General features: G+C 44.2%; 13 non-coding genes across 13 annotated transcripts; all 13 read left to right on the top strand.

Moving 5' to 3' along the window:
- The first annotated feature begins 1421 nt into the window (after positions 1–1421).
- Positions 1422–1616, top strand: LOC141213523 (U2 spliceosomal RNA). Its single transcript, XR_012283021.1, has one exon. It is a non-coding gene; the product is annotated as a U2 spliceosomal RNA (small nuclear RNA).
- A 1120-nt stretch (positions 1617–2736) lies between these two features.
- On the top strand, positions 2737–2927 carry LOC141213563 (U2 spliceosomal RNA). The gene has a single exon (XR_012283038.1). It is a non-coding gene; the product is annotated as a U2 spliceosomal RNA (small nuclear RNA).
- A 1119-nt stretch (positions 2928–4046) lies between these two features.
- Positions 4047–4237, top strand: LOC141213564 (U2 spliceosomal RNA). Its single transcript, XR_012283039.1, has one exon. It is a non-coding gene; the product is annotated as a U2 spliceosomal RNA (small nuclear RNA).
- Positions 4238–5358: 1121 nt separating this feature from the next.
- Positions 5359–5549, top strand: LOC141213565 (U2 spliceosomal RNA). Its single transcript, XR_012283040.1, has one exon. It is a non-coding gene; the product is annotated as a U2 spliceosomal RNA (small nuclear RNA).
- A 1121-nt stretch (positions 5550–6670) lies between these two features.
- Positions 6671–6861, top strand: LOC141213566 (U2 spliceosomal RNA). Its single transcript, XR_012283041.1, has one exon. It is a non-coding gene; the product is annotated as a U2 spliceosomal RNA (small nuclear RNA).
- A 6393-nt stretch (positions 6862–13254) lies between these two features.
- Positions 13255–13452, top strand: LOC141213524 (U2 spliceosomal RNA). Its single transcript, XR_012283022.1, has one exon. It is a non-coding gene; the product is annotated as a U2 spliceosomal RNA (small nuclear RNA).
- Positions 13453–14574: 1122 nt separating this feature from the next.
- LOC141213568 (U2 spliceosomal RNA) lies at positions 14575–14765 on the top strand. The gene has a single exon (XR_012283043.1). It is a non-coding gene; the product is annotated as a U2 spliceosomal RNA (small nuclear RNA).
- A 1121-nt stretch (positions 14766–15886) lies between these two features.
- On the top strand, positions 15887–16077 carry LOC141213569 (U2 spliceosomal RNA). Its single transcript, XR_012283044.1, has one exon. It is a non-coding gene; the product is annotated as a U2 spliceosomal RNA (small nuclear RNA).
- Positions 16078–17196: 1119 nt separating this feature from the next.
- Positions 17197–17387, top strand: LOC141213570 (U2 spliceosomal RNA). Its single transcript, XR_012283045.1, has one exon. It is a non-coding gene; the product is annotated as a U2 spliceosomal RNA (small nuclear RNA).
- Positions 17388–18509: 1122 nt separating this feature from the next.
- Positions 18510–18700, top strand: LOC141213571 (U2 spliceosomal RNA). The gene has a single exon (XR_012283046.1). It is a non-coding gene; the product is annotated as a U2 spliceosomal RNA (small nuclear RNA).
- Positions 18701–19821: 1121 nt separating this feature from the next.
- Positions 19822–20012, top strand: LOC141213572 (U2 spliceosomal RNA). The gene has a single exon (XR_012283047.1). It is a non-coding gene; the product is annotated as a U2 spliceosomal RNA (small nuclear RNA).
- Positions 20013–21133: 1121 nt separating this feature from the next.
- LOC141213573 (U2 spliceosomal RNA) lies at positions 21134–21324 on the top strand. Its single transcript, XR_012283048.1, has one exon. It is a non-coding gene; the product is annotated as a U2 spliceosomal RNA (small nuclear RNA).
- A 1121-nt stretch (positions 21325–22445) lies between these two features.
- Positions 22446–22636, top strand: LOC141213478 (U2 spliceosomal RNA). Its single transcript, XR_012282978.1, has one exon. It is a non-coding gene; the product is annotated as a U2 spliceosomal RNA (small nuclear RNA).
- Positions 22637–22980: the final 344 nt, after the last annotated feature.

Here is a 22980-nt window from a genome sequence, read left to right on the forward strand (position 1 = left end):
GCCCCCTTCCCCTTCAACATTCAACCGGATTTCCTCAAGGTGCTGGGAGTCTGGTTCGGGAAGGAAGGAGCGGCCCTCAAGTCCTGGCAAGAACGCTTGGCCAAGGTGAAGCAACGGATCGGACTCTGGAGCCTCAGACACCTCACTTGTGAGGGTAAGGCACTCGTCCTGCGTAATGAGGTCCTGCCCGTCTTGCAGTACACGGTGCAGGCCTGGCCCCCACACGTCACTGTGTGCAGGGCCATTACCAGGACAGTGTTTCACTTTGTCTGGGGATCCAAGATGGACAGAGTCAGGCGGGCCGTCATGTACAAGGAGCCTCGCAAGGGTGGGAAGGGCGTTCCAGATATCCCCACCCTCCTGCGATCCTCTTTTGTGTGTGATTGTGTCCGCCGGACTTTGCAAGTCAAGAATGGCTCCGCGGGCAGGTCCATGTCTCGCTTCTTCCTGCTTCCTCTTTGGAGGCGACTCGGCTGGGACAAGTGGGACAGCTCCTTCCCCTACAACTGGACGACGCCATGGTTCTACGGAGACGTCGTTCGATTTGTGGGGGAGCATCAACTGGAGGGACTCAAGCCCGACTTGTGGAAGCCCAAAACTATCCACAAGCTAATCAGAGCCAAGGATGACGTGGAGAACATCACAGGACTTCACCAGGACACGCTGGAGACTGTGTGGACAAATGTGTTGTCTGACAGGCTGACCAACGGGCACAAGGACTTGTCGTGGATGGCGATTCAGGACGGACTGCCCGTCCGGTCATTCATGCATGCCCGGAACCTGTGCAAGACCCGGTACTGCCCAAGGTGCCCCTTCGTGGAGGAAACATCTTTGCACACTTTTTGGGACTGCGGATTTGCACAGCGCCTATTGACTGCACTTGAGGACGACCTGAGGAACTCTGTCCCCAGGGCGAGCCTATCGCACCATTCTGTGCTTTACGGACTCTTCCCTGGGGTTCATACCGTCGGAGCCATCCAGGAGGCTTGGCGCCTTATGAACTGCTTCAAGGATGCCGTTTGGGTCGCCAGGAACCGGCTCATCTTGAGGAGGGAGAGGATGTCCATCCAGGATTGCCGCAGGCTGATCCACAGCCTGCTCAGAGACTATTCCATCATGGACGGTCCGGAGGACGAGGATGAGGACTAAACCCCTCCTCCCCCACTCCCCTTATGTGTCTTGTCTTTCAATAAAGCTTCGGGCCTGTGATTTTCCCCTCCCCATCCCCTTTTTCCCAATCCCCATCGCTTATCACGGTTCGTCGTACTGTATTGATTGACATGCTTTTTCTTTCAGATTGAGTGTTTTGTGTAGCATAGGGGTGTGATGTGTCTAGTTAGTGCGTCGTATCCTCATGCTATGTAAATATGATGTAGAATTCTGTGTGTACTGGGCTGCGGCACTGTACACTGTCTGTTAACTTATTTTTTGTGCTAATAAAAGATATATTCAATCAAAAAAAATCTGTTCTTATCAGTTTAATATCTGATACGTCCCCTATCTGGGGACCATATATTAAATGGATTTTTAGAACAGGGAGATGGAAAAAGAGCTTGCTCTGTCCACTCCACGCATTGACCTGGTATTGCAGTATCTCCAGGACCGGTGCACCCCTTCTTTAATGCAGTTTCTAAAATCAGAAAGAATTGAATTCAATGCTTTTTGTTCATTTTGCTTGTTTGTCGGATTTTGGGATGGACTCTTTGGCTTTGCTTTTCTTCTCCTCATTGGATTTTTCATGTTAAAAGTTGCAGAAGCCAGATGACAAGCTCATTTTGGTTCAACTTCAGCAACTGTGCATTGCATTGCCATGTAATGTAATGTAATGCAATGCTATCTATCTAGCTCTCCCTCTATACTTCCTTTTGGATAAACAGACATATTAGGCAAGCATTTTGGAGCTTTCACCTAAATAACTACAGGTGGTGAGATAAGCTGCACAATATAATTGACCTTTCAGTATATTGTTGCACACACACCATCTATTTAACAAATGCCCTTGTTATCAACAGCAGCCTTTTAAACTCACCTGAGCTAACAGGTATGTGAGCTGGTTACTCTGCTGCGCTTAAAATTTCTTTTTTGGTTTGCTACAATGCCTTTTCTGAAACGTTGTCTCCCTCTGCTGGAACACTGACTTCTTTCATTTAATGCCTGCAGACTATAAAAGAGAAACCAACCCAAAAAGTTTGGTTGATTAGTCTGTGGCATTCTTTTAAACTGTTGCTTATGGCGGTCTCTGTGAGCTTCTCAGTGACATTCAGCCATCCAGGTATCCCGCCTGCAGTAGACGGAATGTGGTAATGGAACGCTGGCTGCGCGTGTCATAATAGGCTCTGAGCCTTTATATACCTGCGCACAGCAGCAGCCACCTTCAGTCTGCTGCTGGACAGCCAGCAGCAGCAGCAGCAGGAGAGGTAATTAATCAGCAACCCTCCTGCTAAGGGTAGACAGCTGCTCGTTCCACCCCCCCCCCGCCTTAATTGGTTCTCCTCCCTTCCAACGGTGTTGAGGCGGGTGGGAACAGCCGGGGGTTGAGGGTACTGTGCTAAAAGAGGTGGAGTTATGCAGATCTAAAACGCGTGGATTGCAGCAGCAGCAAGCCGAAAAGTGCAGGCATGTGAGGGATCTAGAGGTTGACAGCATGTCTTCTTAACGGGAGTCCAGGTGGCCATCTCCACAAATGGACTTTTCAGAATCCTTGGGTGGCACCGTAGTCGGAAACCAATTCTGGTTATCGCTTCTCGGCCTTTTGGCTAAGATCAAGTGTAGTATCTGTTCTTATCAGTTTAATATCTGATACGTCCCCTATCTGGGGACCATATATTAAATGGATTTTTAGAACAGGGAGATGGAAAAAGAGCTTGCTCTGTCCACTCCACGCATTGACCTGGTATTGCAGTATCTCCAGGACCGGTGCACCCCTTCTTTAATGCAGTTTCTAAAATCAGAAAGAATTGAATTCAATGCTTTTTGTTCATTTTGCTTGTTTGTCGGATTTTGGGATGGACTCTTTGGCTTTGCTTTTCTTCTCCTCATTGGATTTTTCATGTTAAAAGTTGCAGAAGCCAGATGACAAGCTCATTTTGGTTCAACTTCAGCAACTGTGCATTGCATTGCCATGTAATGTAATGTAATGCAATGCTATCTATCTAGCTCTCCCTCTATACTTCCTTTTGGATAAACAGACATATTAGGCAAGCATTTTGGAGCTTTCACCTAAATAACTACAGGTGGTGAGATAAGCTGCACAATATAATTGACCTTTCAGTATATTGTTGCACACACACCATCTATTTAGCAAATGCCCTTGTTATCAACAGCAGCCTTTTAAACTCACCTGAGCTAACAGGTATGTGAGCTGGTTACTCTGCTGCGCTTAAAATTTCTTTTTTGGTTTGCTACAATGCCTTTTCTGAAACGTTGTCTCCCTCTGCTGGAACACTGACTTCTTTCATTTAATGCCTGCAGACTATAAAAGTGAAACCAACCCAAAAAGTTTGGTTGATTAGTCTGTGGCATTCTTTTAAACTGTTGCTTATGGCGGTCTCTGTGAGCTTCTCAGTGACATTCAGCCATCCAGGTATCCCGCCTGCAGTAGACGGAATGTGGCAATGGAACGCTGGCTGCGCGTGTCATAATAGGCTCTGAGCCTTTATATACCTGCGCACAGCAGCAGCCACCTTCAGTCTGCTGCTGGACAGCCAGCAGCAGCAGCAGCAGGAGAGGTAATTAATCAGCAACCCTCCTGCTAAGGGTAGACAGCTGCTCGTTCCACCCCCCCCCGCCTTAATTGGTTCTCCTCCCTTCCAACGGTGTTGAAGCGGGTGGGAACAGCCGGGGGTTGAGGGTACTGTGCTAAAAGAGGTGGAGTTATGCAGATCTAAAACGCGTGGATTGCAGCAGCAGCAAGCCGAAAAGTGCAGGCATGTGAGGGATCTAGAGGTTGACAGCATGTCTTCTTAACGGGAGTCCAGGTGGCCATCTCCACAAATGGACTTTTCAGAATCCTTGGGTGGCACCGTAGTCGGAAACCAATTCTGGTTATCGCTTCTCGGCCTTTTGGCTAAGATCAAGTGTAGTATCTGTTCTTATCAGTTTAATATCTGATACGTCCCCTATCTGGGGACCATATATTAAATGGATTTTTAGAACAGGGAGATGGAAAAAGAGCTTGCTCTGTCCACTCCACGCATTGACCTGGTATTGCAGTATCTCCAGGACCGGTGCACCCCTTCTTTAATGCAGTTTCTAAAATCAGAAAGAATTGAATTCAATGCTTTTTGTTCATTTTGCTTGTTTGTCGGATTTTGGGATGGACTCTTTGGCTTTGCTTTTCTTCTCCTCATTGGATTTTTCATGTTAAAAGTTGCAGAAGCCAGATGACAAGCTCATTTTGGTTCAACTTCAGCAACTGTGCATTGCATTGCCATGTAATGTAATGTAATGCAATGCTATCTATCTAGCTCTCCCTCTATACTTCCTTTTGGATAAACAGACATATTAGGCAAGCATTTTGGAGCTTTCACCTAAATAACTACAGGTGGTGAGATAAGCTGCACAATATAATTGACCTTTCAGTATATTGTTGCACACACACCATCTATTTAGCAAATGCCCTTGTTATCAACAGCAGCCTTTTAAACTCACCTGAGCTAACAGGTATGTGAGCTGGTTACTCTGCTGCGCTTAAAATTTCTTTTTTGGTTTGCTACAATGCCTTTTCTGAAACGTTGTCTCCCTCTGCTGGAACACTGACTTCTTTCATTTAATGCCTGCAGACTATAAAAGAGAAACCAACCCGAAAAGTTTGGTTGATTAGTCTGTGGCATTCTTTTAAACTGTTGCTTATGGCGGTCTCTGTGACCTTCTCAGTGACATTCAGCCATCCAGGTATCCCGCCTGCAGTAGACGGAATGTGGCAATGGAACGCTGGCTGCGCGTGTCATAATAGGCTCTGAGCCTTTATATACCTGCGCACAGCAGCAGCCACCTTCAGTCTGCTGCTGGACAGCCAGCAGCAGCAGCAGCAGGAGAGGTAATTAATCAGCAACCCTCCTGCTAAGGGTAGACAGCTGCTCGTTCCACCCCCCCCCCCGCCTTAATTGGTTCTCCTCCCTTCCAACGGTGTTGAGGCAGGTGGGAACAGCCGGGGGTTGAGGGTACTGTGCTAAAAGAGGTGGAGTTATGCAGATCTAAAACGCGTGGATTGCAGCAGCAGCAAGCCGAAAAGTGCAGGCATGTGAGGGATCTAGAGGTTGACAGCATGTCTTCTTAACGGGAGTCCAGGTGGCCATCTCCACAAATGGACTTTTCAGAATCCTTGGGTGGCACCGTAGTCGGAAACCAATTCTGGTTATCGCTTCTCGGCCTTTTGGCTAAGATCAAGTGTAGTATCTGTTCTTATCAGTTTAATATCTGATACGTCCCCTATCTGGGGACCATATATTAAATGGATTTTTAGAACAGGGAGATGGAAAAAGAGCTTGCTCTGTCCACTCCACGCATTGACCTGGTATTGCAGTATCTCCAGGACCGGTGCACCCCTTCTTTAATGCAGTTTCTAAAATCAGAAAGAATTGAATTCAATGCTTTTTGTTCATTTTGCTTGTTTGTCGGATTTTGGGATGGACTCTTTGGCTTTGCTTTTCTTCTCCTCATTGGATTTTTCATGTTAAAAGTTGCAGAAGCCAGATGACAAGCTCATTTTGGTTCAACTTCAGCAACTGTGCATTGCATTGCCATGTAATGTAATGTAATGCAATGCTATCTATCTAGCTCTCCCTCTATACTTCCTTTTGGATAAACAGACATATTAGGCAAGCATTTTGGAGCTTTCACCTAAATAACTACAGGTGGTGAGATAAGCTGCACAATATAATTGACCTTTCAGTATATTGTTGCACACACACCATCTATTTAGCAAATGCCCTTGTTATCAACAGCAGCCTTTTAAACTCACCTGAGCTAACAGGTATGTGAGCTGGTTACTCTGCTGCGCTTAAAATTTCTTTTTTGGTTTGCTACAATGCCTTTTCTGAAACGTTGTCTCCCTCTGCTGGAACACTGACTTCTTTCATTTAATGCCTGCAGACTATAAAAGAGAAACCAACCCAAAAAGTTTGGTTGATTAGTCTGTGGCATTCTTTTAAACTGTTGCTTATGGCGGTCTCTGTGAGCTTCTCAGTGACATTCAGCCATCCAGGTATCCCGCCTGCAGTAGACGGAATGTGGCAATGGAACGCTGGCTGCGCGTGTCATAATAGGCTCTGAGCCTTTATATACCTGCGCACAGCAGCAGCCACCTTCAGTCTGCTGCTGGACAGCCAGCAGCAGCAGCAGCAGGAGAGGTAATTAATCAGCAACCCTCCTGCTAAGGGTAGACAGCTGCTCGTTCCACCACCCCCCCCGCCTTAATTGGTTCTCCTCCCTTCCAACGGTGTTGAGGCGGGTGGGAACAGCCGGGGGTTGAGGGTACTGTGCTAAAAGAGGTGGAGTTATGCAGCTCTAAAACGCGTGGATTGCAGCAGCAGCAAGCCGAAAAGTGCAGGCATGTGAGGGATCTAGAGGTTGACAGCATGTCTTCTTAACGGGAGTCCAGGTGGCCATCTCCACAAATGGACTTTTCAGAATCCTTGGGTGGCACCGTAGTCGGAAACCAATTCTGGTTATCGCTTCTCGGCCTTTTGGCTAAGATCAAGTGTAGTATCTGTTCTTATCAGTTTAATATCTGATACGTCCCCTATCTGGGGACCATATATTAAATGGATTTTTAGAACAGGGAGATGGAAAAAGAGCTTGCTCTGTCCACTCCACGCATTGACCTGGTATTGCAGTATCTCCAGGACCGGTGCACCCCTTCTTTAATGCAGTTTCTAAAATCAGAAAGAATTGAATTCAATGCTTTTTGTTCATTTTGCTTGTTTGTCGGATTTTGGGATGGACTCTTTGGCTTTGCTTTTCTTCTCCTCATTGGATTTTTCATGTTAAAAGTTGCAGAAGCCAGATGACAAGCTCATTTTGGTTCAACTTCAGCAACTGTGCATTGCATTGCCATGTAATGTAATGTAATGCAATGCTATCTATCTAGCTCTCCCTCTATACTTCCTTTTGGATAAACAGACATATTAGGCAAGCATTTTGGAGCTTTCACCTAAATAACTACAGGTGGTGAGATAAGCTGCACAATATAATTGACCTTTCAGTATATTGTTGCACACACACCATCTATTTAGCAAATGCCCTTGTTATCAACAGCAGCCTTTTAAACTCACCTGAGCTAACAGGTATGTGAGCTGGTTACTCTGCTGCGCTTAAAATTTCTTTTTTGGTTTGCTACAATGCCTTTTCTGAAACGTTGTCTCCCTCTGCTGGAACACTGACTTCTTTCATTTAATGCCTGCAGACTATAAAAGAGAAACCAACCCAAAAAGTTTGGTTGATTAGTCTGTGGCATTCTTTTAAACTGTTGCTTATGGCGGTCTCTGTGAGCTTCTCAGTGACATTCAGCCATCCAGGTATCCCGCCTGCAGTAGACGGAATGTGGCAATGGAACGCTGGCTGCGCGTGTCATAATAGGCTCTGAGCCTTTATATACCTGCGCACAGCAGCAGCCACCTTCAGTCTGCTGCTGGACAGCCAGCAGCAGCAGCAGCAGGAGAGGTAATTAATCAGCAACCCTCCTGCTAAGGGTAGACAGCTGCTCGTTCCACCCCCCCCCCCGCCTTAATTGGTTCTCCTCCCTTCCAACGGTGTTGAGGCGGGTGGGAACAGCCGGGGGTTGAGGGTACTGTGCTAAAAGAGGTGGAGTTATGCAGATCTAAAACGCGTGGATTGCAGCAGCAGCAAGCCGAAAAGTGCAGGCATGTGAGGGATCTAGAGGTTGACAGCATGTCTTCTTAACGGGAGTCCAGGTGGCCATCTCCACAAATGGACTTTTCAGAATCCTTGGGTGGCACCGTAGTCGGAAACCAATTCTGGTTATCGCTTCTCGGCCTTTTGGCTGAGACCAAGTGCTTCACAGCAGGAGGTTTCAGTTGAAGGGCACTCAGGTACCCCTCTCCTTGGCCTGACAGGATCGTCCACTTCGGTGGGCTTCACCTGCCTGCTGCTATTAGGGAGAGGGATTAGTCCTAGGGTAACGGGCAGCGATCCCCCAGCCTTCAGGTGCTTTATCTCAAAGCTCTGAAGGCGCAGATTGCAGGCGGTTGCAATTTGCATTTTGTTGCGCCATACCATGGAGGTTGACCCCAACCTCGTGCCTCTATATGCGAGGCTTAAGAACACTATAAGGGTCCGCTTTACGGCTGGTGGTTCCGATATGCGGAATCTGGGATATGTAGTCCAGGACGTGCTTGAGAAACTGCTCCACGTCAGAACCAACGAAATCCTTTCTATCCAGGATTATCCTCGACGTGGAGATTATGATGTAACCTTTACTGGCGAAGGTATTTTCAAAGATGTTTTGTCCAGAGTTAAGTCGGTAGAAAATAGCCCTGGTCTAAAAGGGATTCAGATCATCGAGCACGTCCTGGATGAGGTAAAGATGGTGGTTGTGAAAATCTTCTCACCCTTCATAACAGCACCAGAGGTTATTTCCTTTTTGTCAGTTTATTTTAAAAGTGTGAAATTGATTGGGAAAGTGTTGAATGAGTTTAACATCTGGACCTCAAAATGGAAGTTTTTAGTAAAATGTGAAAGAGACCCTAAATTCCCTGGAGGTGTGAGACTTCCTCCAGCTCGATTTAAAATAGGGCAAACTAATGGGGATTTTTTTTTCTCAGGAATGCCACTTTTCTGTAGGTATTGTGGTCTCTATGGGCACTCTAAGGATAGTTGTGGTGCCACTTGTAGAAATTGTGCCAGTACTGAACATGACACAAAGGAGTGCCCAAATGAAAAAAAATGCTCTTTTTGTCGGACACCTGGTCATTTCTATTTTTCTTGCCCTCACAGGTTCAGAGAGGATGAACAAAAACAAAAGGAGAAGTCCAAGACATCCGGGAATGGACGGGCCAATCAGACCACCCCTCAGGAGGAGGAACAACAACCTGGAGCCTCGGGAGGTGATAAGGGCGCTTCGACTAGTAACAATCCCTCCGAGTCAATGACAGGTAACTCACAGGAGCCCAGGAGCTGGCTGAAAGACCATAAGGAAGCTAAAAGGAAGGCTGAGAAAGATCATAAAGGGGCGGTCGGTAAGGCCAAAAAAGAGCGCCAAAAGGCTGACACCGAGCCCAAAATTCCCACTGGGTCTCACGAGAGCGAGGGCGGTACGTGGCACTTGGTGAGGTCTCATAATAAGAAAAAGAATGGTTCCGTGGAGGTGGCTAATAGGGAGGAGATGGATACATCCCCTCACGGGGGTGTAGACTCTGGAATCCCGAGGTCCCGGGGCTCTGCTGCCCCAGGTGGGGCCCCGAACCTGGCTGCCTCCGGGGACTCTGAGGCTCCGCCATGTGCGCAGCCTGCCCCTGTGTTACGACCCTCTGCGGGTCAGCAGGGGAGTGCGGAGCCTCTCGGAGACCCACCTGACGAGGACCTAAATGGTCAGCCTATGGAGACCCAGTGTAACCTTTCTCACAATATCCTTCCGAGCTACACCCCAGTAGCGTCGGGTCTTAATTTAAGTGAATGTTCCTTCTCCGATGATGAAGACTCTTTGATAACGGTGGATTCAGAAGAGGGCGTTGGTGAAAGTCCAAGTGGTCTGATCCGTCCATCGGATAGGTAAAGTCCAGTTTTTGTTTCTTCCTAACCATTTGTTATGATGGCTGACATTAGTGGTGTTTCCCTCAATGTGAGAGGCATAGGATCCAAGACCAGAAGAGCTACTGTTTTACATTTTTTAACCTGTTTTACAGCTTCTGTTTTCTTTTTACAAGAATGTCATATCCCTCATAAGATTTCTTACAAAAAATATAAGGAAGAGTGGAAACATGGTCCATCGGTCTGGTCTGGATCAAATGCAACCGGATCAGCCGGGGTAGCTATACTTTTTAAGGGAAATGTGTCTATTGATTTTATCCAAGATATTTTACCGGGTCGTATTCTTTTAGTTAAGGCTTTTATTGATGGGACAAGATGGCAGTTTTTAAATTTTTATGGGTCACCTGATAAAAATGAAAGGGCTGATATGCTGGAAATTTTACCTTTATTTATTAACATTTCTGAACCTTTTATCCTGGCAGGTGATTTTAATTGTATTTTAAAAGGCGAAAGCCGACGCTCCGGTTCCGTGAGTAGAAATTATGACAAAACGTCTGGAATGTTAAGCAATATTATAAATGATTGTAAATTAACTGATGTGTATAAAGAATGTAACAAGGATAGCCCTATAGACGCTGGTTTCACCTGGAGCAATTCTACATGTAGCTCCAGGATAGATTTTGTTTTAGGTTCAGAAAAAATACTGCCAGTGAAATGTGAAGTTTTAACTAATATTCTCTCAGATCACAAGGTTTTATCTTTTAGAGTGAGGATTAATGGAAAGAAGAAATGTGGTAAGAAATCTTGGAAATTGAATGTGTCCCTTTTAAAAGATCCACAAATTTTATCGGATTTTATTGAGTTTTATGTAAACTGTAGAAAAAGGAAAAACCCCAATATTTCTTTTCGCTCCTGGTGGGATAGAATGAAAATAAGCATTAAAGATTTCTTTATAAAGAAAAGCATACAAAAAGCTAAAGAAAAGTTTGAGATCTATAATTTTCTTAATATCAGGTTACAGACATTGTACAAATTCAAAGACAATGGTCTGGATGTAGGTAATGATATATTGAGTCTTAAAGGAGAAATTTCAAAGTGGTTGGAACAAAAAGGAAAAGAACTGATTTTTCGTTCAAAGGTAAAACACGTAGAAGAGGATGAGACTTGTTCCAGGTATTTTTTTAAGAAAAACAAACAGGCGAAAACAATAATTGATAACATAGATGGAGATAATAATATCAACGTTATATTGGATAAGGTAAATGTCTATTTTAATGATCTTTTTAATGTAAAAACTATAGACCATGATTTAATACACACTTTCCTGGGGGAGATCAAGTCCACCCTAGATGCTGATGCCCAAAGTTTTTTATCCCAACCTCTATGTGAGGAAGAGATTTTAGAAACCATGAAGAGTTTTAAAAATGGTAAAGTGCCGGGCCCTGATGGTATCCCCATAGAGTTTTATATAAGTTTTTATGATATTTTAAAAGATGATTTGTTTAATTTGTTTTCCGAAGTTTTTAATAATAAGGTTTTACTCAACTCATGGAAGAAAGGTGAGGTATCACTACTATACAAAAAAGGTGACAAAACGGATCTTAAAAACTGGAGGCCGATAACTCTTTTAAATAGTGATTACAAAATTATGGCTAAGATCTGTGCAAATCGGTTGAAAAAGGTGATACATAAAGTAATTCATGCAAATCAGGTATGCGGGGTACCTGGGCGTAGTATCTGGGACAATTTAAACCTGGTGAAAGATTGTATTGAAGATGTAAAAACCAGAAAGACAAAGATGTCAATCCTAGCGGTGGATTTTGAGAAAGCTTTTGACCGCGTGTCTCATTTTTATCTTTTTAAAGTTTTAGAAAAAATGGGCATTCCGGGTGGGTTTTTATTGTCTCTTAAAGCTTTTTATAATGATTGTACGAGTAAGATTTTAGTTAATGGTTTTAAAACAAAAGAGGTAGTTTTAAAATCAGGGGTGAAGCAGGGTTGCCCTTTGTCCCCCCTGCTTTTTATATGTGCTATAGAACCCCTTTTATGTACAATACGCCAGGATAAGCAAATATGTGGAGTACCCTTACCCGGAGGGAACGGTCTACAAGTTAAAGTTGTAAGCTATATGGATGATGTAGCAGTGTTTGGATGTGATGTACCTTCAATACAAAAAACGATAAGCCAAATTCAGTCTTTTTGTACAGTTTCCGGTTTTAAAATTAATCTTACTAAATGTAATATTTTAAATGTCGGGGGGATGAGTTTACATGATGTACCAATTGCAGTTACAGATTCCATTACTATTTTAGGTGTTTCTTTTAATGAATCTAATAATGGTTTTAATAGCTGGGATGCGGCAGCACAGAAAATTAATCAGAAAATCTGCATGTGGAATATGAGAAAGCTGTCAATGGAAGGTAAAGTTCTGATTGTAAAAATGGTGATATTACCTATCCTGTTATATCTTAGTTTGGTGTTCCCCCCTCCTACAAATTTGTTGAAACGAATTACAAAAGTATGTTTTACCTTTTTTTGGGGCTCAAAAATGGAGAAACTCAAAAGAGAAATTGTGACAAAGCCAAAGGTTAAAGGTGGGAAAGATTTCCCTGTTTTAGATAAGTTTCTTTTAATACATTTTTTCTGTTTCTGTTTTAAAACCCTTTTTAAAGATAATTACCTTTCCTATTTTATGCGTTTTAACACTGGTTTTCTCATGAGAAGGTTTGGTTGGTTTGAAACAGTTTTATCCTTTCCTTATGCTTTTAACCTACCTGAACATTATGAGATTTTAAAGAAAATTATTCTTGATTTTAATTTGAATAAGAAACAGACAGGGGATCTATGTAACAGCAAGACACTACTCAAACAAATTAGTACTGATGTGACGTTGTGTGATATTGAACGTTATGATGATGACAAAACTGTACACATATGGAAAATGATTAACGCCCCTTATCTTTTTAATGTACAGAAAGACATGTCTTGGAGCTGCGCACACCACTGTCTTCCTTGCCGGGCATTCCAGTACAGAAGAGGTTTTGTGAGGTCTGCCATCTGCCCAAGAGAAGGTTGTCAAGAAGAAGAGACAGTGAAGCATCTTTTATGGACTTGTGCTTTTGCTAAAGAGTTCTGGAGAAGATTAATCCCCCTGCTGGAGAAAATGGTGGACCTCAAGGACTTTAATTTTGCATCAGTGTTATATGGTCTTCTGGAATGCCCAACAATGGACCAAAAAATAATGGCGTGGAAGACAGTGAATTGTGCCAAGATAGCGCTCTGGAATGCTAGAAATATTGCTGTTTTTAAACATGAAATGTTACCAGTAGATGATGTTTTAGCCTTTTGTAAAAGTGAAATGTACATATACTATTTATTGGACAGGAAAAAGAATGTAACGTTGGCAGGCAAATGGCTTTTTAACCTATGGAATATTTGAAGTCTTGTAAAATTTGCTGTGATGGAATTTTTATTTTTCTTTGAAGTCCCGAAAGTGTAATGTGGATGTAATGGTTTTATTTCTGTAATTTGTTAAATTTTAAATAAACGGTTTTTATCCCCATGTGGGGGATAGCCAAATTAAAAAAAAAATCTGTTCTTATCAGTTTAATATCTGATACGTCCCCTATCTGGGGACCATATATTAAATGGATTTTTAGAACAGGGAGATGGAAAAAGAGCTTGCTCTGTCCACTCCACGCATTGACCTGGTATTGCAGTATCTCCAGGACCGGTGCACCCCTTCTTTAATGCAGTTTCTAAAATCAGAAAGAATTGAATTCAATGCTTTTTGTTCATTTTGCTTGTTTGTCGGATTTTGGGATGGACTCTTTGGCTTTGCTTTTCTTCTCCTCATTGGATTTTTCATGTTAAAAGTTGCAGAAGCCAGATGACAAGCTCATTTTGGTTCAACTTCAGCAACTGTGCATTGCATTGCCATGTAATGTAATGTAATGCAATGCTATCTATCTAGCTCTCCCTCTATACTTCCTTTTGGATAAACAGACATATTAGGCAAGCATTTTGGAGCTTTCACCTAAATAACTACAGGTGGTGAGATAAGCTGCACAATATAATTGACCTTTCAGTATATTGTTGCACACACACCATCTATTTAGCAAATGCCCTTGTTATCAACAGCAGCCTTTTAAACTCACCTGAGCTAACAGGTATGTGAGCTGGTTACTCTGCTGCGCTTAAAATTTCTTTTTTGGTTTGCTACAATGCCTTTTCTGAAACGTTGTCTCCCTCTGCTGGAACACTGACTTCTTTCATTTAATGCCTGCAGACTATAAAAGAGAAACCAACCCAAAAAGTTTGGTTGATTAGTCTGTGGCATTCTTTTAAACTGTTGCTTATGGCGGTCTCTGTGAGCTTCTCAGTGACATTCAGCCATCCAGGTATCCCGCCTGCAGTAGACGGAATGTGGCAATGGAACGCTGGCTGCGCGTGTCATAATAGGCTCTGAGCCTTTATATACCTGCGCACAGCAGCAGCCACCTTCAGTCTGCTGCTGGACAGCCAGCAGCAGCAGCACCAGGAGAGGTAATTAATCAGCAACCCTCCTGCTAAGGGTAGACAGCTGCTCGTTCCACCCCCCCCCCCCGCCTTAATTGGTTCTCCTCCCTTCCAACGGTGTTGAGGCGGGTGGGAACAGCCGGGGGTTGAGGGTACTGTGCTAAAAGAGGTGGAGTTATGCAGATCTAAAACGCGTGGATTGCAGCAGCAGCAAGCCGAAAAGTGCAGGCATGTGAGGGATCTAGAGGTTGACAGCATGTCTTCTTAACGGGAGTCCAGGTGGCCATCTCCACAAATGGACTTTTCAGAATCCTTGGGTGGCACCGTAGTCGGAAACCAATTCTGGTTATCGCTTCTCGGCCTTTTGGCTAAGATCAAGTGTAGTATCTGTTCTTATCAGTTTAATATCTGATACGTCCCCTATCTGGGGACCATATATTAAATGGATTTTTAGAACAGGGAGATGGAAAAAGAGCTTGCTCTGTCCACTCCACGCATTGACCTGGTATTGCAGTATCTCCAGGACCGGTGCACCCCTTCTTTAATGCAGTTTCTAAAATCAGAAAGAATTGAATTCAATGCTTTTTGTTCATTTTGCTTGTTTGTCGGATTTTGGGATGGACTCTTTGGCTTTGCTTTTCTTCTCCTCATTGGATTTTTCATGTTAAAAGTTGCAGAAGCCAGATGACAAGCTCATTTTGGTTCAACTTCAGCAACTGTGCATTGCATTGCCATGTAATGTAATGTAATGCAATGCTATCTATCTAGCTCTCCCTCTATACTTCCTTTTGGATAAACAGACATATTAGGCAAGCATTTTGGAGCTTTCACCTAAATAACTACAGGTGGTGAGATAAGCTGCACAATATAATTGACCTTTCAGTATATTGTTGCACACACACCATCTATTTAGCAAATGCCCTTGTTATCAACAGCAGCCTTTTAAACTCACCTGAGCTAACAGGTATGTGAGCTGGTTACTCTGCTGCGCTTAAAATTTCTTTTTTGGTTTGCTACAATGCCTTTTCTGAAACGTTGTCTCCCTCTGCTGGAACACTGACTTCTTTCATTTAATGCCTGCAGACTATAAAAGAGAAACCAACCCAAAAAGTTTGGTTGATTAGTCTGTGGCATTCTTTTAAACTGTTGCTTATGGCGGTCTCTGTGAGCTTCTCAGTGACATTCAGCCATCCAGGTATCCCGCCTGCAGTAGACGGAATGTGGCAATGGAACGCTGGCTGCGCGTGTCATAATAGGCTCTGAGCCTTTATATACCTGCGCACAGCAGCAGCCACCTTCAGTCTGCTGCTGGACAGCCAGCAGCAGCAGCAGCAGGAGAGGTAATTAATCAGCAACCCTCCTGCTAAGGGTAGACAGCTGCTCGTTCCACCCCCCCCCCCGCCTTAATTGGTTCTCCTCCCTTCCAACGGTGTTGAGGCGGGTGGGAACAGCCGGGGGTTGAGGGTACTGTGCTAAAAGAGGTGGAGTTATGCAGATCTAAAACGCGTGGATTGCAGCAGCAGCAAGCCGAAAAGTGCAGGCATGTGAGGGATCTAGAGGTTGACAGCATGTCTTCTTAACGGGAGTCCAGGTGGCCATCTCCACAAATGGACTTTTCAGAATCCTTGGGTGGCACCGTAGTCGGAAACCAATTCTGGTTATCGCTTCTCGGCCTTTTGGCTAAGATCAAGTGTAGTATCTGTTCTTATCAGTTTAATATCTGATACGTCCCCTATCTGGGGACCATATATTAAATGGATTTTTAGAACAGGGAGATGGAAAAAGAGCTTGCTCTGTCCACTCCACGCATTGACCTGGTATTGCAGTATCTCCAGGACCGGTGCACCCCTTCTTTAATGCAGTTTCTAAAATCAGAAAGAATTGAATTCAATGCTTTTTGTTCATTTTGCTTGTTTGTCGGATTTTGGGATGGACTCTTTGGCTTTGCTTTTCTTCTCCTCATTGGATTTTTCATGTTAAAAGTTGCAGAAGCCAGATGACAAGCTCATTTTGGTTCAACTTCAGCAACTGTGCATTGCATTGCCATGTAATGTAATGTAATGCAATGCTATCTATCTAGCTCTCCCTCTATACTTCCTTTTGGATAAACAGACATATTAGGCAAGCATTTTGGAGCTTTCACCTAAATAACTACAGGTGGTGAGATAAGCTGCACAATATAATTGACCTTTCAGTATATTGTTGCACACACACCATCTATTTAGCAAATGCCCTTGTTATCAACAGCAGCCTTTTAAACTCACCTGAGCTAACAGGTATGTGAGCTGGTTACTCTGCTGCGCTTAAAATTTCTTTTTTGGTTTGCTACAATGCCTTTTCTGAAACGTTGTCTCCCTCTGCTGGAACACTGACTTCTTTCATTTAATGCCTGCAGACTATAAAAGAGAAACCAACCCAAAAAGTTTGGTTGATTAGTCTGTGGCATTCTTTTAAACTGTTGCTTATGGCGGTCTCTGTGAGCTTCTCAGTGACATTCAGCCATCCAGGTATCCCGCCTGCAATAGACGGAATGTGGCAATGGAACACTGGCTGCGCGTGTCATAATAGGCTCTGAGCCTTTATATACCTGCGCACAGCAGCAGCCACCTTCAGTCTGCTGCTGGACAGCCAGCAGCAGCAGCAGCAGGAGAGGTAATTAATCAGCAACCCTCCTGCTAAGGGTAGACAGCTGCTCGTTCCACCCCCCCCCGCCTTAATTGGTTCTCCTCCCTTCCAACGGTGTTGAGGCGGGTGGGAACAGCCGGGGGTTGAGGGTACTGTGCTAAAAGAGGTGGAGTTATGCAGATCTAAAACGCGTGGATTGCAGCAGCAGCAAGCCGAAAAGTGCAGGCATGTGAGGGATCTAGAGGTTGACAGCATGTCTTCTTAACGGGAGTCCAGGTGGCCATCTCCACAAATGGACTTTTCAGAATCCTTGGGTGGCACCGTAGTCGGAAACCAATTCTGGTTATCGCTTCTCGGCCTTTTGGCTAAGATCAAGTGTAGTATCTGTTCTTATCAGTTTAATATCTGATACGTCCCCTATCTGGGGACCATATATTAAATGGATTTTTAGAACAGGGAGATGGAAAAAGAGCTTGCTCTGTCCACTCCACGCATTGACCTGGTATTGCAGTATCTCCAGGACCGGTGCACCCCTTCTTTAATGCAGTTTCTAAAATCAGAAAGAATTGAATTCAATGCTTTTTGTTCATTTTGCTTGTTTGTCGGATTTTGGGATGGACTCTTTGGCTTTGCTTTTCTTCTCCTCATTGGATTTTTCATGTTAAAAGTTGCAGAAGCCAGGTGACAAGCTCATTTTGGTTCAACTTCAGCAACTGTGCATTGCATTGCCATGTAATGTAATGTAATGCAATGCTATCTATCTAGCTCTCCCTCTATACTTCCTTTTGGATAAACAGACATATTAGGCAAGCATTTTGGAGCTTTCACCTAAATAACTACAGGTGGTGAGATAAGCTGCACAATATAATTGACCTTTCAGTATATTGTTGCACACACACCATCTATTTAGCAAATGCCCTTGTTATCAACAGCAGCCTTTTAAACTCACCTGAGCTAACAGGTATGTGAGCTGGTTACTCTGCTGCGCTTAAAATTTCTTTTTTGGTTTGCTACAATGCCTTTTCTGAAACGTTGTCTCCCTCTGCTGGAACACTGACTTCTTTCATTTAATGCCTGCAGACTATAAAAGAGAAACCAACCCAAAAAGTTTGGTTGATTAGTCTGTGGCATTCTTTTAAACTGTTGCTTATGGCGGTCTCTGTGAGCTTCTCAGTGACATTCAGCCATCCAGGTATCCCGCCTGCAGTAGACGGAATGTGGCAATGGAACGCTGGCTGCGCGTGTCATAATAGGCTCTGAGCCTTTATATACCTGCGCACAGCAGCAGCCACCTTCAGTCTGCTGCTGGACAGCCAGCAGCAGCAGCAGCAGGAGAGGTAATTAATCAGCAACCCTCCTGCTAAGGGTAGACAGCTGCTCGTTCCACCCCCCCCCCCCGCCTTAATTGGTTCTCCTCCCTTCCAACGGTGTTGAGGCGGGTGGGAACAGCCGGGGGTTGAGGGTACTGTGCTAAAAGAGGTGGAGTTATGCAGATCTAAAACGCGTGGATTGCAGCAGCAGCAAGCCGAAAAGTGCAGGCATGTGAGGGATCTAGAGGTTGACAGCATGTCTTCTTAACGGGAGTCCATGTGGCCATCTCCACAAATGGACTTTTCAGAATCCTTGGGTGGCACCGTAGTCGGAAACCAATTCTGGTTATCGCTTCTCGGCCTTTTGGCTAAGATCAAGTGTAGTATCTGTTCTTATCAGTTTAATATCTGATACGTCCCCTATCTGGGGACCATATATTAAATGGATTTTTAGAACAGGGAGATGGAAAAAGAGCTTGCTCTGTCCACTCCACGCATTGACCTGGTATTGCAGTATCTCCAGGACCGGTGCACCCCTTCTTTAATGCAGTTTCTAAAATCAGAAAGAATTGAATTCAATGCTTTTTGTTCATTTTGCTTGTTTGTCGGATTTTGGGATGGACTCTTTGGCTTTGCTTTTCTTCTCCTCATTGGATTTTTCATGTTAAAAGTTGCAGAAGCCAGATGACAAGCTCATTTTGGTTCAACTTCAGCAACTGTGCATTGCATTGCCATGTAATGTAATGTAATGCAATGCTATCTATCTAGCTCTCCCTCTATACTTCCTTTTGGATAGACAGACATATCAGGCAAGCATTTTGGAGCTTTCACCTAAATAACTACAGGTGGTGAGATAAGCTGCACAATATAATTGACCTTTCAGTATATTGTTGCACACACACCATCTATTTAGCAAATGCCCTTGTTATCAACAGCAGCCTTTTAAACTCACCTGAGCTAACAGGTATGTGAGCTGGTTACTCTGCTGCGCTTAAAATTTCTTTTTTGGTTTGCTACAATGCCTTTTCTGAAACGTTGTCTCCCTCTGCTGGAACACTGACTTCTTTCATTTAATGCCTGCAGACTATAAAAGAGAAACCAACCCAAAAAGTTTGGTTGATTAGTCTGTGGCATTCTTTTAAACTGTTGCTTATGGCGGTCTCTGTGAGCTTCTCAGTGACATTCAGCCATCCAGGTATCCCGCCTGCAGTAGACGGAATGTGGCAATGGAACGCTGGCTGCGCGTGTCATAATAGGCTCTGAGCCTTTATATACCTGCGCACAGCAGCAGCCACCTTCAGTCTGCTGCTGGACAGCCAGCAGCAGCAGCAGCAGGAGAGGTAATTAATCAGCAACCCTCCTGCTAAGGGTAGACAGCTGCTCGTTCCACCCCCCCCCCCGCCTTAATTGGTTCTCCTCCCTTCCAACGGTGTTGAGGCGGGTGGGAACAGCCGGGGGTTGAGGGTACTGTGCTAAAAGAGGTGGAGTTATGCAGATCTAAAACGCGTGGATTGCAGCAGCAGCAAGCCGAAAAGTGCAGGCATGTGAGGGATCTAGAGGTTGACAGCATGTCTTCTTAACGGGAGTCCAGGTGGCCATCTCCACAAATGGACTTTTCAGAATCCTTGGGTGGCACCGTAGTCGGAAACCAATTCTGGTTATCGCTTCTCGGCCTTTTGGCTAAGATCAAGTGTAGTATCTGTTCTTATCAGTTTAATATCTGATACGTCCCCTATCTGGGGACCATATATTAAATGGATTTTTAGAACAGGGAGATGGAAAAAGAGCTTGCTCTGTCCACTCCACGCATTGACCTGGTATTGCAGTATCTCCAGGACCGGTGCACCCCTTCTTTAATGCAGTTTCTAAAATCAGAAAGAATTGAATTCAATGCTTTTTGTTCATTTTGCTTGTTTGTCGGATTTTGGGATGGACTCTTTGGCTTTGCTTTTCTTCTCCTCATTGGATTTTTCATGTTAAAAGTTGCAGAAGCCAGATGACAAGCTCATTTTGGTTCAACTTCAGCAACTGTGCATTGCATTGCCATGTAATGTAATGTAATGCAATGCTATCTATCTAGCTCTCCCTCTATACTTCCTTTTGGATAAACAGACATATTAGGCAAGCATTTTGGAGCTTTCACCTAAATAACTACAGGTGGTGAGATAAGCTGCACAATATAATTGACCTTTCAGTATATTGTTGCACACACACCATCTATTTAGCAAATGCCCTTGTTATCAACAGCAGCCTTTTAAACTCACCTGAGCTAACAGGTATGTGAGCTGGTTACTCTGCTGCGCTTAAAATTTCTTTTTTGGTTTGCTACAATGCCTTTTCTGAAACGTTGTCTCCCTCTGCTGGAACACTGACTTCTTTCATTTAATGCCTGCAGACTATAAAAGAGAAACCAACCCAAAAAGTTTGGTTGATTAGTCTGTGGCATTCTTTTAAACTGTTGCTTATGGCGGTCTCTGTGAGCTTCTCAGTGACATTCAGCCATCCAGGTATCCCGCCTGCAGTAGACGGAATGTGGCAATGGAACGCTGGCTGCGCGTGTCATAATAGGCTCTGAGCCTTTATATACCTGCGCACAGCAGCAGCCACCTTCAGTCTGCTGCTGGACAGCCAGCAGCAGCAGCAGCAGGAGAGGTAATTAATCAGCAACCCTCCTGCTAAGGGTAGACAGCTGCTCGTTCCACCCCCCCCCCCGCCTTAATTGGTTCTCCTCCCTTCCAACGGTGTTGAGGCGGGTGGGAACAGCCGGGGGTTGAGGGTACTGTGCTAAAAGAGGTGGAGTTATGCAGATCTAAAACGCGTGGATTGCAGCAGCAGCAAGCCGAAAAGTGCAGGCATGTGAGGGATCTAGAGGTTGACAGCATGTCTTCTTAACGGGAGTCCAGGTGGCCATCTCCACAAATGGACTTTTCAGAATCCTTGGGTGGCACCGTAGTCGGAAACCAATTCTGGTTATCGCTTCTCGGCCTTTTGGCTAAGATCAAGTGTAGTATCTGTTCTTATCAGTTTAATATCTGATACGTCCCCTATCTGGGGACCATATATTAAATGGATTTTTAGAACAGGGAGATGGAAAAAGAGCTTGCTCTGTCCACTCCACGCATTGACCTGGTATTGCAGTATCTCCAGGACCGGTGCACCCCTTCTTTAATGCAGTTTCTAAAATCAGAAAGAATTGAATTCAATGCTTTTTGTTCATTTTGCTTGTTTGTCGGATTTTGGGATGGACTCTTTGGCTTTGCTTTTCTTCTCCTCATTGGATTTTTCATGTTAAAAGTTACAGAAGCTACATGACAAGCTCATTTTGGTTCAACTTCAGCAACTGTGCATTGCATTGCCATGTAATGTAATGTAATGCAATGCTATCTATCTAGCTCTCCCTCTATACTTCCTTTTGGATAAACAGACATATTAGGCAAGCATGTTGGAGCTTTCACCTAAATAACTACAGGTGGTGAGATAAGCTGCACAATATAATTGACCTTTCAGTATATTGTTGCACACACACCATCTATTTAGCAAATGCCCTTGTTATCAACAGCAGCCTTTTAAACTCACCTGAGCTAACAGGTATGTGAGCTGGTTACTCTGCTGCGCTTAAAATTTCTTTTTTGGTTTGCTACAATGCCTTTTCTGAAACGTTGTCTCCCTCTGCTGGAACACTGACTTCTTTCATTTAATGCCTGCAGACTATAAAAGAGAAACCAACCCAAAAAGTTTGGTTGATTAGTCTGTGGCATTCTTTTAAACTGTTGCTTATGGCGGTCTCTGTGAGCTTCTCAGTGACATTCAGCCATCCAGGTATCCCGCCTGCAGTAGACGGAATGTGGCAATGGAACGCTGGCTGCGCGTGTCATAATAGGCTCTGAGCCTTTATATACCTGCGCACAGCAGCAGCCACCTTCAGTCTGCTGCTGGACAGCCAGCAGCAGCAGCAGCAGGAGAGGTAATTAATCAGCAACCCTCCTGCTAAGGGTAGACAGCTGCTCGTTCCAACCCCCCCCGCCTTAATTGGTTCTCCTCCCTTCCAACGTTGTTGAGGCGGGTGGGAACAGCCGGGGGTTGAGGGTACTGTGCTAAAAGAGGTGGAGTTATGCAGATCTAAAACGCGTGGATTGCAGCAGCAGCAAGCCGAAAAGTGCAGGCATGTGAGGGATCTATAGAGGTTGACAGCATGTCTTCTTAACGGGAGTCCAGGTGGCCATCTCCACAAATGGACTTTTCAGAATCCTTGGGTGGCACCGTAGTCGGAAACCAATTCTGGTTATCGCTTCTCGGCCTTTTGGCTAAGATTAAGTGTAGTATCTGTTCTTATCAGTTTAATATCTGATACGTCCCCTATCTGGGGACCATATATTAAATGGATTTTTAGAACAGGGAGATGGAAAAAGAGCTTGCTCTGTCCACTCCACGCATTGACCTGGTATTGCAGTATCTCCAGGACCGGTGCACCCCTTCTTTAATGCAGTTTCTAAAATCAGAAAGAATTGAATTCAATGCTTTTTGTTCATTTTGCTTGTTTGTCGGATTTTGGGATGGACTCTTTGGCTTTGCTTTTCTTCTCCTCATTGGATTTTTCATGTTAAAAGTTACAGAAGCTACATGACAAGCTCATTTTGGTTCAACTTCAGCAACTGTGCATTGCATTGCCATGTAATGTAATGTAATGCAATGCTATCTATCTAGCTCTCCCTCTATACTTCCTTTTGGATAAACAGACATATTAGGCAAGCATGTTGGAGCTTTCACCTAAATAACTACAGGTGGTGAGATAAGCTGCACAATATAATTGACCTTTCAG

The sequence above is a fragment of the Phyllobates terribilis genome, unplaced genomic scaffold, assembly GCF_046119375.1.
Source record: "Phyllobates terribilis strain yellow unplaced genomic scaffold, ASM4611937v1 Scaffold_196__1_contigs__length_3587587, whole genome shotgun sequence".
Classification (NCBI taxonomy): Eukaryota; Metazoa; Chordata; class Amphibia; order Anura; family Dendrobatidae; genus Phyllobates; species Phyllobates terribilis.